Raw genomic sequence first — 17,146 nt, 5'->3', positions numbered from 1 at the left:
AAGTATTCGTCATATGATAAGGAATTTTATGCAGTGGTTCAAGCCTTGAAACATTGGAGGCACTACTTGCTGGGGAATGAGTTCGTTTTGTTCTCTGATAATTCTGCTTTGCAGTATATAACTCAGCAGCACAAACTGAACCATAAACATGCCAAGTGGGTGGAGTACCTACAGAGTTTCACCTTTGTGTTGAAGCACATAAGTGGGCAGGCCAATAAAGTGGCGGATGCTTTGAGTAGAAGAGCCCTGCTCTTACAGGAAAGTGACATACAGGTGATGGGATTTGAATACTTGAAAGATTTATACCAGATGGACACGGATTTCAAGGAGGCTTTTGAAGCATGCCAGAATCCCGTATTAAGAAATACAAGCCCATGGCTAGATTACAATCTACAGGAGGGATTGTTGTTTCGAGGGGGACAGCTGTGTGTTCCAGATTGTTCGATGAGGGAAAATCTGGTGAGAGAGAAGCACAGTGGCGGACTAGCGGGACATTTTGGCGTCAATAAGACAGTGGAGCAGCTCGCGCATTTTTATTACTGGCCAAGGATGAATCGAGACGTACAACGATATATAACCAGGTGTAAAATCTGCCAACTAGCAAAGGGACACAGCCAGAACACGGGGCTGTATACACCTCTACCTGTTCCAAGCAGACCGTGGGATTCAGTCAGCATTGATTTTGTCCTAGGATTGCCTAGAACACAGAGGGGATATGATTCGGTGATGGTAGTGGTGGACAGGTTTTCAAAGATGGCTCATTTCATTCCTTGCCGGAAGACAAGCGACGCCACGAACGTGGCACATCTTTTTTTTACAGAAGTAGTTCGACTACATGGCTTACCAAAAACCATTGTTTCAGACAGGGATGTGAAATTTACAGGACATTTTTGGCGCACCCTGTGGAAAAAGCTGGGCACACAATTAAACTTCAGCTCTGCGTATCACCCGCAGACTGATGGACAGACAGAGGTGGTAAACAGGAGTTTGGGCAACTTACTACGCAGCTTGACGGGAGAAAACTCACGTTTGTGGGACCGAGCTCTTGCCCAGGCAGAATTCGCTTATAACGATTCGCCAAACAGGAGTACCGGCCTTAGCCCATTTCAAATCTTGTATGGTATGCACCCGCGAGGAATACATGAGTTACGAGATTTGGGACAGCTAGAAAGAAGGAGTGCAGACGGGGAGGATTTTGCAGAAGCAATGAGTGAGCTGCATGAAAAGGTCAAGACGAGACTACAGGACAGCACGCAGAAATATAAACAACATGCAGACATAAGGCGGCGAGAGGTAAACTTTGAAATTGGGGACGAAGTCCTTGCACATTTGCGCCGAGAACGGTTTCCTAAAGGCACGTACAACAAACTGAAGTTTAAAAAAATCGGCCCATGTAAAATTCTGCGAAAATTCTCAGCAAATGCATATGAAATTCAGCTGCCACCTGATATAGGCATATCACCCATATTCAATGTGGCAGACCTGTTTCCATACCATGCCCAAGTAGAGGAAGGACGAGTGGTACAGCCACAACGGGACACCCAGTTCGAGGACAATCTTTGGAAGAAACAGTTACCATCGGTCAAGACTCATGAGATAGAAGGAATCATCAGCACGCAGGTGGCCAAAAAGACACGCAGAAAGGAATATCTGCGTTATCTCGTTAAATGGAAGGACCGTCCAATGGAGGACAGTTCTTGGCTTAACGAGATGCAGATTCGAAAAGCAGGTTACTCGGTGGAAGAACTCATGGAACGGAGCCATGAGAACTCTCTTTTACCCCGGCAGCCTGATGCAGGAGCATCTGGTCGACAGGGCACAGGCCGAGAAGTGGCAGAACAGGTTTCCGAAGAAGATTGGGAGAAGTGACAATTTCTACAGAAGGACAGCAAGACTGTCTTAGTCTTTTCATTATTATCATTTTTTCTCTTAAGGACCAGTACAGCATTTAGTGATTAGTTTAAGTGACTTGTTAATTTGTTTCTGTTACCATTGTAATAACCGGTCCTAACTATAAATGTTAAGGGCTTGGTATAGATTTTGAATTAAGATTATTAGACTAATTAGGAACAGACCATAAATTACTGTAGACATCAAACTGTTGCGAGACAGCAAGTACAGGTAAACCAAAAATAGCCAAACCATGTAACTGAAGTAACCGCCAGATAACTGTAAGCTGGAACTAACTAACAGTTACCTAACCACTGAGTTATGGTATAAAAAGCGGGGGAAAATACATGTAAAAGGTTCTGGAGTACGATATAGAAATAAGAGAAGCAACAGAGAATTATTTTTTTCCTTCATATATATTTCTTTCAGTGCATCCTAACTAGCTTACAGTCTGTGATTCAATGTCCTCAAAACATATCTTGCATCTACAGAAATTCTTGTAAATGTATCTATTTTGAATGCGAACCGTGACAGCATTCCACACGACATCCACGCACAAAATATTCTATTTCTAACTACTGATTACATCCATTCATTGAAAAGTCATTTTACAACCAAATTTCATTAAGTCGAGAGACAAGTGCACGCATACATGCAGTTCTGTTCATTATAATAATCTGCAGGTCAAACAGTGACAGGGTAACTACAAAATACAGGCGTCCCATAACCAGCGAAGCGAAGTCAAGTGAAGAACAACAGGAAGCGAGCAGTCAAGCCAGAAAGAGCCACGGCCCCCAAACCACAGGTAAGCAACCGTGCCGAGATTCAAAAAAAACAATTATTACATTTGCTGTGTGAACAAAATCTTTAACTAGACATAACATTGTCAACGGCCGAGTAAGCGAGGGTTCACAAGATTAAACAAGCATGACTGTGGAATGACCTATTGACGAAGAGCAAAGGACTGTAACAGTTATTTACATTTGCCACGAAAACCCTCTGAAGATTACAGTGTGGGTCGAACCCCTTAAATACTTGACTCATTACCAAAATACAGACACCCATGGCAAACAAATCTTGTGCAGACCAAAAGACACAGAAAGAGGAGAAATAGAAACAGAGCTACCCGAAAAGACAAGCTGTCGAATCCCCTGCAAGGCCACGGAACCGGTTACCTGCAACCACCGTGACAAACAGCGTTAGGCCGCGGCATAAACAAGCTTATGTAAAGGTGAATAAGCCATGAGAGCCGAATAGGCAGAACAGAAGAAAAAGATAGGGCCTTACCAGTTGTAACCAGGTCCATCAACCGCTGAAAGCTCAGAGATAACCTAACCACAGAGGAGCTGTGAAGGGTTAGGCGAGCGTTCAAGTTGGAAACATAAATGTATAGCATGCAACAATTTCTTACCTGAATCGACGGAGTTGAGCGATGACTTGGAGCCAGAGACGAAGCTGCAACTGTGAGCTTCCCACCGAGACGGAGTTGAAGTGTTGAACAGAACCCATTAACAGAACCGAATGCCATAACAGAGTCACAGAAAGCGGAGTGTTACAGAGAGAGGCAGAGTTCATAAACAGAAAACAAACACCGGGACAGAGTCACAGAGGGCGAGGAGTTGCAGAGGAAACCGAGCTCATGCACAGAGCCGAACACCAACATAGCCACAGAGCCCAACAAACAGCGAAAATGACCGAAAGACCGCGAACAATCCGGAGTAAAGGCAAGTGAGATTAGGGTTTTGTCAAATCCCAAGGCGGACAGGTGGAGCGTGGAGAGGCAGAGAGGTACATGCGGGTTGATTAAATATCAACTATCCATTAATTACACAATCACAAAATATCCCATTGCAATACAATCACATAAGGTCCACGTAAGGAGCGGAGGAGAAGGCCACGTGGGCTGGGTCCCCATCAACTGTGAGATGCATATGTTGGCTATTGACAAATTGCATATTTATAATCAAAACATTCGAACATCCAGTGATAGACATTGCCTGTAAGACCAACGCATAATCCAAAAGCATTGCATGAGAACAGTCGCCTCCAATTAAAATTTATAGAAAAAATAAATAAAAAATAAACTATTTATAACATCGTGTCTCTCTTCAAGCAAATAAACAAGGTGATTAGATTGGAAACAAACCGTCGGAGCCGCATTGAGGCAACACTGCACACATGAACATTTCTGAAATTGAAGCAGATGGTTTATACTTGTTGAATTGATGTTTAATGTTAAATGTTAAGAGTTGGAGAGATGAGTGTGGATGGTGCTAGTGGGCGGAGTCGTACGTGGATATTCAATGGAGGAGAGATGATGGAATATTAGAGAATGCGACACAATGGTGACAAAAAGACCAGGTGAAATAGAAATGCTTACGTATTGTTCATGCACTTTGAAGGATTTCGACCACCAAGCCTCGCCTTGACCATCAATGACACCACAACCTTCCAGATATACCAGAAAATCGGAGCCACATACCACGTTCATTGCTATTCCATGCAGATTGTTGATTGGGTGCAACTATTGTTCATGTAATCTGCAAGTAATCTATGTCAGCGTACTTTACTCTATTGTCATCACAGGTAGACAACCCGACATCCAACTTTGTTACTTCTACTGAAATATGAGACTTGCAAGGACCAAGAAATGTCACAGGCATAACTAGAAATTTCTTTCCCGATAGTACTTGGAACACTGCATCGGAAGGTGTCGTGCATGCTGCTTGCCATGCTTCTTGGAATGCCTAAAATAACCAGAAAATAACAATAAACACGGAGTTAATAACCATAAAAGAAAAAATAATCATAACAATATTAAAAATTTAATTAGTCACATTTTCTTGTTTGGGAAAGAAAACAAATTCTCATCAATAAGATTTAATTGGTTGTAAAGATTAATTAGATTGCAAAGTATATATAATCTATTTTCCCAAATTTCAGTAAGAGTGAAAGGTATATGAAGAAACACGCATATTTTCTAAATTGGTTGTAAAAAATTTAATTATATTACAAAGTAATATAATATATCAACAAGAAGTATGTTTTATGGACGGTTAGAAGAAAGAAAAACCTATTCCCACTATAAAAATACTACCGTGAGTCGAAGGGCAAGGGCAAGGGCAAGGTATGCTCAGCGCATCAAACTTTGCGCGAGTATCAAAAGAATATTGAACATATATAATAATTGATTAAAAGGTAGTCACCGTCCGATCATCGTTTAGGCCGCTGCCATGTGCGCCGTAGTCCATGACATTGAAGATCGGTGAAGCGCTGGAATCACTATTGCTCAGCAGCACCTTTCTATGAGTAGCCCAACTTGAATCCACCATTAACAGGGCCATAAAAGAAACAGCTGAAGCGAATGTAGTCTGCAGATAAAAGCGTCTTATCATTTTTTAACACACAGAACTGGAAATCGTATTGTTTGCTACCTACATGAACAATGATTTAAAATCCATTGCGAAAATTTTGAAGCCGAACCTTTGTTGCGAAAAATTGAGAGAGAAAGAGAATGTGCATGCATTTGTCACAAATTTTGGAAATATAAAATCTGAAATTATAGTTACTAAATTCGAATATGAATTTGAATTGGATTCTGTATGGAAAAAATTAGACTACTTAAGATACAATACCCAAAAAATTAGGAAATATACATTTTTCAAAATTAAATTATTCTTAAAATAAAATAAAATAAAAATCTATATTTATAATATATTTAAAAAAAATTATTTAGTCAAATCCTAAATTTTAATTTAAAGCTTAAAAATATAACATTATTAACTAATAACTAAAACAATCTAAATGTCTCTTTGTATATTTTTCAAAGAGTTGTTTAGAGTGTAGATAGAAGCACACCCAAACTTTAATTCATGGTTTAGATTTCATTACTATGGGAAAGAAAAGAAGTATGAAATTCAAATAGGAAAAAATGAAGATTATATATTTTATAAATATTTATAAATAAAAATTTATTATTTTTTGTTATAAGTAATTATTATTTTTAACGAGTATAAACTTACTATTTTCTATAATATTTTAATATAAAATTTATTATTTTTTACAACTGTAATTTTTTTAACATGCAATTTATGGTTTACTATACTTTTTTAATATAGAAATTTCTATTTTTAATTTTTAAATATTTAATATTTCATTAACAAAAATCCTTACCAAATTAGATCGTAACTGCAATTTTTTTAATATTGAATATTTTGTTTTTAATGTTTTGAGTAATGTAGAAATTTATATTTAAGTACTAAATTTTTTATTAACAAATTTTAGATGGTAACTACATTTTCTTTTAATTCCAAATTTATACTTTTAATGTTTTGAATAATATAGAAATTTCTATTTAAATATTAAATTTTATATTAATTTTTTTTATAGGCAAACTTTTCTTTTCCTTTCAATTTTATACCAATCTCGAAATTCCTCCGGTGGAAAAAAAGTATTAAAAAAATTCGTGTTTGGAAAATATAATTAGGTGGGTAGATCTGTTTGATTAGGTGGGCATAGATAGTTAGGTTGACCTATATTGGAAAAAAAAATTCCTTCTAAATAATTATTACGCCCATGATAACTATTTCACGCATTCCGCTAAATTCCTCCATCCACTCAACTCATACATTTTTCTACACAATTCATACATTTTTCTACACAATTTTTCTATGCCTGCGTCAACTCATACATTTTACTACACAATTTGCATTTTAAACTTTTCTTTTCCTCTCAAGTTTGTCGAAATTTCAAGGGGCTTTTTCAAGTTTGTCGAAATTTCTCCGGTAGAAAAAAATATTACAAAAATTACTGTTTTGAGAATATAATTAGGTGCGTAGATCTGTTTAATTAGGTGGACATACCGTTAGGTTCACCGATGCGCTTATATAGAAATAAAATTTGCTGGTCAATTAAGCGGATGATAACTATTTAATTATCAGGCAACATTTTAGACTTTTTTTTTTTAATACTAATTATAAAATAATTAATATTAATTATAAAATAAAAGGTTGAGATTAGTCGAAAAAGTTATTGTTTCTTTTCTGCCCAATCATCTATATTGTTGACACCTAATCCGAAACGGATGAGGTGAAGCTAGATAGTCATCTAGAAGATGAACTGATCTGTTTTTTTGTATATATAAATAATAGTTGTCTAATGAGAAATATTATCAGTTGTTTCTTGCGCTCATTAATTTCTGAGCTAACCTGGCCTGACATGGTATCAGAGCACAGGTCCCAGGTTCCAGAAATAGCGTAACTCCTGCCTCTGCCAGGTTTCTGCTGCCTCATGAAACCTCTGTCCTGAGCGCTCTCTGACTGCCAGAGACTGCGCACTGTTCTTATGAACGTTTGCCTGAACGCCTACGTTATTTGATATTCTTCTGTCCATAAACGTTGGCCTGTCTGACACCTGACATGCTCCTCTTCTGCTCGTAACTCCTCTCTTGTAACCTCCAATGAATTTGATACCAGTGAATGACGACATTCGATGTCTACATGCATTTCCGAGGATGACTTAGCGAAGGAACTGGAACCCTCGACTGCTTCTTCTTTCAGAAATGGGGGTATGCATGAAAACTACTTGAGATGGTGACTGCGTTTTTTATTGCGTTTTTTACTGCAACAACTCTTCTTCCTTCCATTGTATTTTCGCTGGAAACGCTGCGTTGTATTGTATTGTATGGAAATGCTGCGTTGTATTGTGTTAAAGCCTGCGTCCTATTGAAGAATGGCTGCAAGCATACGTTGTATTGTTTTGAAGTCTGCGGTGTATTGAAGAATGGCTGCAAGCATGCGTGGTATTGTTTTGAAGTCTGCGGTGTATTGAATAATGGCTGCGTTGTATTGGCTTTCCATCTTCAGTAGTTTTACCTTTTGGCTTTCCACTATTCACTTCCTTGGTTTCAAATATGTATCTATGGTGGCGAAAGAAAATAAAATCCCGTTGGTTATGAAAGGTTACCGCACGTCGACCACGAAAGTTGGGATCATGAGGAAAAACTGATGCAATCATCCTGCCTATTCGGTGTCCAAGCCGCGTAGTGAAATTATTTAGTATAAGCTCTGGTTGATGGCTTGTTGGGTTACCATGATTTTTTATATCCTTGCGCAAAACAAGACTAGAGAGATTAAAATGGGCTGTGGGACCATCCGGCAAATTGATAAATAGCATTCCATTTGGCTCCCTGCGATTTGTATGGACAACAATAATAAAGGTGAAATCTTGATTTTTGGCATATTCCACAATCTTTTTTAATTCAAAGGTTCCTCGCTTGTAATAATGCGCATTTGGAATAACAGACAACAGCTCCTCAATAAGTTGGTTTCCTCTAGTGCACCGAAAGCGTGAGGTTGTGATCAGAATTTTTTGGTGTTTGTACACGGCTGAAATATGCACTAAATTCATCAGAGCATTGTCAAATATCTGAGCAGAGTATTGTCATCAGTATATACAAATGTTTATACATAATATCTGTTTGATTGGTATATGAGCAGAGTATTTTCATCAGCATATGTAAGCGTTGTATTTTTTATGAGTTGTTGATTTGGCAGCACGAGCTTTTAAATATTACACAACCTCTTTTTGATTGAGCAGTTTTATGCGATGATAGCAGTTTTTGGTTGAGCAGTTTTGGGTCTAAAGCATCTGTTGTATTACATGATATATATTGATATATTGAAGTGATATATTAATACATTGAAGTGATGCCTTGCGCATTTTTTTTTCAAAACAATAGTATTGCAGTGATGAAATGCTGATATTTTTTTAGCAAATATTAGAGGGATTTGAAGGCTGTGGCATAAGGATTTTTTTTTCTCAGCAGAAATTTTTTCTATCAACAGAAGTTTTTTTTTATCAGCAGAGATATTTTGTTACAGTATGCATTCAAGAGAAAGAAGAAGATATTTCAGAGGCAGGGGGGGCAGACACCCTCTAGAAGAAAAGGCAGACTTACATTGCATTCGCTGCAAACAAAAAGGATCTCATGATGCTTCTACATGCAAGCTACCATGGGAAAAGATTGAGCAGAGAAGAAATCAGCAGAAAGGTAAAACTGATGACTCAGACAAAGGTAAAGCACCTGAATCCGCTCACTATATTGAGGCACAATGTAACATTGGAGTAAATGGAGATTTGTTTAATGATTCACTTACTTCTTCGAAAAATGACTGGTTGCTTGATTCAGGAGCAACCTATCATATGACTCATAGGAAAGATTTTTTTGAAGATTTCACTGATAATGTTGATGGAGCAGTATACTTTGCAGATCAGTCAAAAATCAAGCCATCAGGGCTTGGCACAGTCAGGCTTAAACTGCCTGGTCTTCCAGACTTTCTTCTGGATCATGTTCTATATCTCCCACAACTCAAGAGAAACTTGCTGTCCCTGCTCCACATCCGCCAGCAAGGTCACTCCATTCATATGTTTGATGGAAAGCTTGAGGTAAGAAAGGCATCTAACCATTCACTTGTCATGAGGGGTATAGAAGAAGAAAGACTTCTTAAACTGCAAGGAACCTCTGCTCATGCACAACATTTTTCATATATTTCTCATCATGATGAAGGTACACTTCCATCAAGTTTTTTATGGCATGCTAGATTTGGACATTTAAACTATGATAGTCTCCGCTTGTTGAAGAAAAATGGTGTTGCTGGTTTGCCTACAATTCCTAGAAAACATAAACAATGTGATGCTTGCATTCTAAGAAAGCATAGCAAACAGTCTTTTCATGATTCACATTCAAGAGCACATAGGAAGCTTGAACTTATTCATTCAGATTTATGTGGTCCAATGCCTATTCCTTCTGCAAATGGAAATAAGTATATCATGACATTTATTGATGATTACACCAGAATGTGTTGGGTTTATTTATTGAAGAACAAATCTGATGCTTTTCAAACATTCAAGAATTTTCATAAGTGGATTGAAAATGATGCACAATCTCATATTGGGTCTATTCGCACTGATAATGGAAAAGAATATACATCAAATGAATTTGAATACTATCTTTGCCAACATGGGATTAAACATCAAACAACTGTGCCTTATAATCCTCAACAGAATGGTGTAGCTGAAAGAATGAACAAAACAATTTTGAATATGGTACGATCCATGCTTTTCTTAAAAAATGTAAAGACAATGTTTTGGGCTGATGTTGTTCTATGTGCTGCATATATAAAGAATAGATTTCCATCTAGTGCTATAAGAAATAAGACTCCTTATGAATTGTGGTATGGACATGTTCCTTCGGTAAAACATCTTAGGATATTTGGTTCCACCTGTTATGCTTTAATACCAAAGGTACATAGAAACAAACTTGGTGCTAGAAGTCGTAAGTGTATCTTCCTGGGGTATTCAAACACATCTAAAGCATACCACCTTTATGATGAAGTAAATAAGAAGTTTGTTTTATCTAGAGATGTCATTTTTCTTGAATCATCCAAATCTGACAGTGTTGTTGAGCGGCAACTTGATCGCTTGGATAGATTCACAAAACCGAAATCATTCCAAGAGTTTGATAATCAGATTCCACATCTTGAAGGGGGGATTCCTATACTAGATCAACATGTGGAATCTTCTTCTGAAGAACAATCTCCCCTGCATGACACTCCAACAACGGATGATGCTTTAAGTGATGTAATTGATAGAATTGGGAGACTCAATCTTGATTCAGATGCAACTCAATCAATAGAACAGCCTGGACCATCTCAGAAAGGTCCCCCAAAGTGGCTGACAAAGACACTTGAAAGTGTTCATCCTGATGAAATTGGAAAAACAGGAACCAAAAATTCAAACCGACAAGATGGAGGTGATGTAGATAACTCTAATTCACCTGTTGATATGGATGTTACTTATGATTGTGAATTGAACTTGTCCACAGATTTTGAACCAACTTCCTTCAAAGAAGCTGCTTCTCATGATAAATGGAAAGAAGCGATGCAGAAGAAGTATGATGCCCTCATAAAGAATAGCACTTGGAAGCTGGTTGATCCTCCATTTGGAACAAAACCAATTGGCTCCAAGTGGGTCTACAAGAACAAGTACAAAGCTGATGGTTCACTTGACAAGCACAAAGCTAGGCTTGTGGCAAAAGGTTTTGCACAGAAGGAAGGGGTCGATTATGAGGAAACTTTTGCTCCCACAGCAAAATGGGCCACCATCTGGACACTCTTTGCACTAACTGCTCAGAACGGTTGGAAAGTCCATCAAATGGATGTAAAAACTGCATTCTTGAATGGAGATCTAAAAGAGAATGTTTTTATGTCCCAGCCTGAAGGATTTGCTGTGAAAGGACATGAACACAAAGTATGCAAACTTGTGAAGTCCTTGTATGGCCTCAAACAAGCACCACGAGCCTGGTATGAAAAACTAACTGAGCATCTTCTGAAACTCAAGTTCAAACATTTTGATCTTGATGATGCAACTTTATTTGTCAAGAAAGTTGGAAAAACAGTTGTATATCTTGTGGTATATGTAGATGATCTTTTAATGACAGGGAACAATGAAAGCTATATTGCATCCATAAAGAAAGAATTAGGAAAATTTTCTGAAATGACTGATTTGGGCTATGTTCATTACTATCTTGGCATTGAAGTAACCCAACATCCAAAGTCCATATTTCTTTCTCAAAAGAAATACATTGGAGATTTGTTAAACAGATTTGGCATGACAAAGTGCAATCCCCTTTCTACTCCAATGGAACAAAACTTGAAGCTCACATCTATTGAAGGAAAGGAATTTGAGGATGCAACAAAGTATAGACAGCTTGTAGGAAGTCTCATCTACCTCACTACTACCAGACCAGACATTTCATTTCCTATTGGAATCCTTTCCAGGTTTATGAAAAAGCCTTGTGAGGGACATTGGTCTGCTGCAAAAAGAGTTCTAAGGTACTTGAAGGGAACTCAAGACCTTGGAATCAAGTATACACAGGTGGACGACTTCAACTTGATTGGATACTCCGATTCAGACTTCGATGGAGACAAAGAAACTGGGGTATCTACTTCAGGATATGCTATGAGTCTTGGATCGGGAGCTGTCTCCTGGAGATCACGCAAACAATCAGTACCAGCAGATTCCACAACAGAAGCAAAATACGTGGCAGCAGCTGAAGCAACGAAAGAAATTGTGTGGCTCAGGAAAATTCTTGAAGATTTGCAAGTAAAACAAATACAATCTACTCCACTCATGATTGATAACACCTCTGCAATAAAGTTTGCCAAGAACCCAAAGTTCCATGATCGTACTAAGCACATCAATACTAAATATCATCTGATCCGACATCATCTTGAGGCCAAAACAATCCATCTCCGTCATTGTTCCACAAACGAGCAAATTGCAGACATCTTCACCAAAGCGCTTGGAAGAGAAAAGCTTGAAAGATTCAGAACGATGCTTGGACTCACCAACATCCCTTCAGATTAAGGGGGGGAATGTTGACACCTAATCCGAAACGGATGAGGTGAAGCTAGACAGTCATCTAGAAGATGAACTCATCCGTTTTTTGTATATATAAATAATAGTTGTCTAATGAGAAATATTATCAGTTGTTTCTTGCGCTCATTAATTTCTGAGCTAACCTGGCCTGACATATATGCATGTATTACGTAAACCTGAGTTATGTTTTCTTGAATATATGAATTCTAGATTATTATTTTCATCAACTTATTTTTGTGTAAGCTCTTTAACTTCTTTTTTACATTGTAATATATTTGTTAATTCAAAGATAATATCATTGCAATGGATAGTAGGTTCAGTGATAATGTTTACAAACTCATTCAATAACTTATTGAACAAATATATAGAGACATTGTCTGGTTTTAAAGTATACAAAAGTGAATTTTATTTTCATTTTAATTTCAACCAGAACTTACACTTTCAATTAATAAACTTCATTGGCTTTTTTATTTCTCTTTATTTCAACTAAGCTAGCCTCAACAACATTGGATGGAAGAAAAATCACCAATGGAATGCTATAGCAAGATTGACTTGTATTCCTTTATATATTTTTAATATTTTCATAATAAGCCCCCTCCCTATCCATTCACTTTTTCTACCCTAAGATAAGATAATATTGCAGCACTTGTGTTTATACCATTATATATGGTGTAGCTAGAAATATAATATTCAGTACATTTTTTCATGCACAAATTATTTTGTAAGTTATTAATATTTCCAATTTGATATTATAATACTTCAGTTTGTATCACTATATATGGTTTATTTTAAAATTAGTTTTACTATTGTGCAGATTTTTTATGCATAAATGGTTTAGCTAGTTATTAATATTTTTCTATTTTTCTCTTTACATTTACTTTATCCAAAAAAATAAAGACACATTCAATGTACATGGAAACCCACATTGAGCCCTCACCAAAGAACTAATTTTAAACTGAGATTTTAAGAATGGTTAAAACAAAACGGACATGCTAAAATTATTCTTAAAGAGGACCATACTATTGTGATTGCTGTTTAATTAATTAAAACGTCTACTATATATGTATTTCATTCAACCACATTGAAAAAATACGGAAATGCCTACTTGTAAAACAAAATTGTCTGCTTTTTCAATGACCATCTTTGTACGAGCCTTTCACAAGTGGGTATGATCAAAGAATGCATGAGATATTTTGAACTTCATAGATTAACATGACTAAAATTATTTTTCCTCCCTCACAGGGACGGAATTTGATAGGAATTTTTCCAGTATCTGCGGTTTAGAATTTTTTAATGGCTGTCTTTCTTGATGTATTTCAAACTATGTAAAATGTATTTTTGACAGTTTAGATTTTTGTAGAAAACATCATTAATACCCTATTAAGGAAATCCAAGGAATTTCAAACTATGTAAAATGTATTTTTGACAGTTTAGCTTTTTGTAGAAAACATCGTTCATACCCTATTAAGGAAATCCAAGGAATTGTAAACATATATAGCTGCAGAGAAACTAGGGTGTGTTACTAGCATTAGCAAAGGGAGTAGACATGTCATAGTGCTCACCCATCTCGTGAGTCACAAGGATTTTTTCAAAGATTTTCCTTTCCTCAATTCATAAGTAGATTTGCATTAGAAATACTTCGAATTCGAATCCATTCAAAGAGGATGATCATTAAAGACTATAACTATTATTGATTAGGGCCATGTAGGCTAATCCATATTTTTTAATCATCTCCATTAATTTAACTGAACAAAACACAACTATAAATGGTTGGTGATGTAAAGAATTTGACATCGAATTTGCATTTTTTCAATTGCTAACCATGCTCAAAACAAAGTTCTGAAACCAACAAAGCTAGAAATGAGCCAAACTGTTCCAAATAAAAAATGGAGAGCAAAGGAGTCAAAGCCACACTGACTGTTCTTTTAAATAAATCATTTAATCATTAAAATAAATTGAAACAAATTTGCATCTTAAAGACCAAATTTCATTTCAAATATCAAATATTTTAAGATAGGAAATGTGAATGTACTGAGATTATTTAGTGGCGTAGCCATTTGTAAGTGTAATATATGTTTCTTATATATATATATATATATATATATATATATATATATATATATATATATATTAAAAATATTAGAATATCAAATTTGAATTATTCAATATACTATGATTTTTTCATATTATTGAATTTATTTATACATTAAGAATCACATTTTAAACCATCAAAAATTAAAATCTCATTCCAAATGTAATTTCTATCTTAAAAGGCGAAAGATATCAAATTGGACAACCCATTATGTTCCATCTTCTCACTCCAAATTCCCAGCCATTATTCTTCAACCTAATTGATGTGTACTCTATTATAATTAGAATATTTTCATGGAATTGATGCTTGGATAGAGCTCCTATTCACAACATGGTCTCCTCAAAATAAACTAAACATCCTAAACTTGTTTAGTTAAATATTTATTTCTTCCTCGAAAGAAAATATATTATCAAACATGCGAAGATGCTCTTCTCTTACATTAATAAAATGGTATTCGAAGAAAATAACTACATGTGAATCAAACTACAGATGGGTTACCAAATACTTGTAGACTGTCGTGAATTAATTAAATTAGGTGATTCAATGAAGATTGACATAAATTAGAGTGGATTATGGCCGAGGATTTAAAGGAAATGCTTGACATAGAACAAATATTTGGTTCAATCAACATAAAAGAAGAATTAATTTTCATAGGAAATCAATCTCTTGATGTTTACAATAATAAATTCCTATAACTCGATGAACTCCTGAGACTTCAACCCACAAGTGAACCCTCGTTTTGTACTTTGTGTCGCAAATCCATGCAATTTTACTTCTCTCAAAACACTTATTGAACTCTTGTTTCTATAGTCTGTAATATAGAATTGAAAATATATAAGATACAACGCCACTACATTGGCATCAAATTAGAAGGTCGTCATAGATCAGATCAAACTGAAAGGTTGTAGTGAATTGAAGTAACAATCTCTTCTGTGCTTTAGAAAACTTCACTTTGCAAAATTTGGTGTATTGTTGCATACAGAACCCTTTCTAGGTACCTATAAGCTCTCTACAAAACATTTTATCATTTTACACATGTTGCATTCATACAAAACAAACTAGATACACTCTGAGCCACCACATTTGAACTAGTGTAGGAAATTTTAGTTAAGAATTAATGAAAACATAGTAACAGGTTTTAATAGTCCATTCGAATTAGTACATAGAACATTAGAGTAATTTCGATGGCCCAAGAGACAAGAAAAAATGTTACATTTACATGAATAAGAGTAGGAATAACATGAACAAGATACGTATGCCACTAAATGAATGTCAGTGTAGCCACACATCCTATCTTAAAATAATTTGATCTTTGAAATGAAAATACGTTTCTATTTATTTTAATGATTAAATGATTACTTTTAAAAACATTTAGAGTGTGGCTTTGTTTCCTATTCCCTTTCTTTGGTATTTAAAATGGTTTGGTTAATATTTTAGCCCTTTTTCCATCAGCTAGAAAGGCAGTTCCCTCCTTGTTTCCTTTTCACTTTGCACTCTATTATGATAGGTGTATTTTGCATACATTTCTCACCCTTCCCAATAGAGATCTTATTCTTTCCTCCTATAGTAGGGTCCATAATTACTATTCATAATTATTGTAACTAGGCTCTTATCAAATCTCTTATATTTTAACAATGCTTAGTTCTGTGTCTTTAGCCCTCTAGGTTCTATATTTAGATGTTAAGTCATGGTTGTTTCTTTCCATGAAACCTATTCATAATTATTGTTCCTAGGCTCCTGCAAAATCCCTTATATTTTAACAATGCTTGGTTATGTATTTTTAGCTCTCTAGTTTCTATATTTAGATCTTAAGTCATCCTTGTTTCTTTCTATGAAACCTCTTCCCACAACGTTCCTGGGCCTCTCTTTGTAGGTTATAGGTCGACACTAGGTAGGTTTAAGATAGGTCTGGTTCACTTCAAAGTTCCACAGCCCCCTCCAAGGCCAACCAATAAGTAAGAGACAGATATTTAATTCTAAATATATATATATATATATATATATATATATATATATATATATATATATATATATATATATATATATATATATATATATATAGTGAATGTGCACGCCTATATGATGGATTTTGAATCTTTCTAATTCTGGGGGTTCGACTGCTAGGGTTCTGAACAAGGACTAACAGGAGCGGGCTAGTAAAAATGGAGGGGCTCAAACGGGGGAGATCCACTCCCTCATACAGTAAAGTGGTATCAAACAGAAGCAAGGAGGCAAGTCTGAACAAATTCTAGAAACCAACAGAGGTAGATGCAAAGAAGACAAGCACTCAAAAGCGGGAAAGCAACAAATCCCTTGAACAGGAAGGGATCCACGAGGAAGTCAGGAGAGTAATGAAATCACGAGACAGCAGCCAGATAACTGAGAACATATCTACGATGGGACCCTATAAGCCCAAGACAAACATAAAACCCTGGGTGGTCTTAAATAATCCTGTAGTAAAGGTGCACAAAGATCACATGGCGACCTACGCAGTCATATGTAAGTTTATGGGTATATGGCCCATGGTGAAGGTTCTGTACACTTGGATAAGAAACAACTGGAAACCAATGGGAGAAATAAATCTACATCTTCGGTCCAAGGGTTTTTTCATAGTGGTATTCACTAACCTAGATGAAAAAGACAAAGTATTTGAAGGAGGACCCTACTTCTATGCTATCATAGGCCTTTACATGGGACCTTGAGTGATGAACTTTGTCCCGGAGT

At 36.1% G+C, this 17,146-nt stretch overlaps 1 pseudogene; it reads right to left on the bottom strand.

Moving 5' to 3' along the window:
* Positions 1–7,596: 7,596 nt before the first annotated feature.
* Positions 7,597–8,302, bottom strand: LOC149237145 (uncharacterized; annotated as a pseudogene).
* Between the last annotated feature and the right edge of the window lie 8,844 nt (positions 8,303–17,146).

The sequence above is a fragment of the Pinus tabuliformis genome, chromosome 8 (assembly GCF_031772625.1).
Source record: "Pinus tabuliformis cultivar Carrire ecotype Pingquan chromosome 8, CPIR1, whole genome shotgun sequence".
Taxonomy (NCBI): domain Eukaryota; kingdom Viridiplantae; phylum Streptophyta; class Pinopsida; order Pinales; family Pinaceae; genus Pinus; species Pinus tabuliformis.
The sequence above is the reverse complement of the archived record's forward strand: the minus strand, read 5'-3'. Positions and strand labels throughout refer to the sequence as shown.